Source organism: Nanorana parkeri, unplaced genomic scaffold (assembly GCF_000935625.1).
Source record: "Nanorana parkeri isolate BGI_ZX_2015 unplaced genomic scaffold, ASM93562v1 scaffold748, whole genome shotgun sequence".
Lineage (NCBI taxonomy): Eukaryota > Metazoa > Chordata > Amphibia > Anura > Dicroglossidae > Nanorana > Nanorana parkeri.
In genome coordinates, this window is record NW_017307016.1 from 724744 (window position 1) to 726444 (window position 1701).

The window sequence follows — 1701 nt, forward strand, 5'->3', positions numbered from 1 at the left end:
TCATAAAATCATAAAATAAGTCATAAATGTGTTACTGGTTATTATATATTTTGTATACATAGAATGACAAAAGAGGAGAACGCCCAATCCATGTGAAGGATCGTTTAATAATTTGCTTTTAAAAAATGGTACTCGCAAGAGAAAAGTGACACAAGCGTATTCAATGGTTCCCCCGCTCCCAGGAGGCTATCGCCCATCAGAAGCCATGCGCAGCCAAGTGTGGGCGATCACACTGCAGCCGGAGGGCGTGGCTACGGTGCGATTCACTTCAATGGCCCTGCACGTCTTCTGCAGAAAATGTGAAAGCCGCACAGCCGCACCAAGGCACCTCTATATAGTGCGGTCCTAACTCTAAACTATGAGAGTCTCCATCTTGGAGCACATGGGGGCAGAAGATTTCAAATTGGGTGCAGGTTTGTCAGGAGGAAGCCCGACCTCCCTTAAAGGCACAGGAACACACAAGGGATCCCGCACATCCCATTGGCAGCTGAGAACCCCCATGCGTCACTGCACCAAATCGGTCAAGCAAAACAAATGACAAACGCACTCAACAATTTGTCACCAACTATACAGTAAGGTGCCTCCATGTGCTCCAAGATGGAGACTCTCATAGTTTGAGTTAGGACCGCACTATAAGAGGTGCCTTGGCGCGGCTGTGCGGCTTTCACATTTTCTGCAGAAGACGTGTATCTAAACCTCTGTCATTGTCCTTAGTGCTGAGACAAGTTTTTTTACATGCGGGCTTGTGAGTGTGCCATGATACCTTTTTACTGTTTGCATCTACTGTACGGTCGCACGACTTTCATCTTCCTAGCACGCTGGAAAACCTGCTGAAAATCGTACGATTTTCGGCGGGTTGGTAGCGTGCTCGGAATACAAAAGCTGCACAGGCCGGTGTGCGCAAGCGCACACTGCCCGCTCGGCATTGCAATCATCGGCAAGCCCTCCCCTCAGCTGGGATTTGCCTGTCCAGGATGGGCAGGTTGTACAAGATTTTAATGACGTTACAACCATCGCACAACGAAAGTCATGCGATGGCTGTAAGGTGTATGGCCAGCTTAACCCTTAAGGTTCCCTGCCTTGTGGAGCTGCCCCAGTGTGATCAGGTGGAATCAATTAAGGAGGAGGGCTTGCTGTGATTCACTTGTGCTGGGAAGATTTTGAATTTTTTGTTGTTCAACTGGGTCCATCACAAAGAACCATTAGGCCGTTTTCTTTAAAGGTGGCCATACACCTTACAACCATCGCACGACTTTTGTTTTGTGATGGTTGTAAGCTAATTAAAAGCTCGTACGATCTGCCTGTCCAAGATGTGATGAGGGGGAGGGCCTCCGTTGACTGCAATGCTGAGCAGGCAGTGTGCGCTTGCGCACACCGGCCCGTTTGGCATTTGTCTCAAGAGCATGCCACAAACCCGCCGACAATCGTACGATTCTCGGCGGGTTTTCAAACATGCTCGTCAGACAAAAGACGTGCGACCGTACAGTAGAAACGGTCCCACACCTTCCATACACCTGCCAATTATCGTACGACCGCTGGATTTCCCGCAATTATCGTACGATAATCCGCAGGTGTATGGGCACCTTAAGTTATATAGAAGCGACGAATTTGGTTACAACAAATATTTTTTGAGAGGTTGCACTGGTTCTAATCCATACAAATCAAATTGAAAAAAAAACAAAAAACGGGGAAATTGAGAAA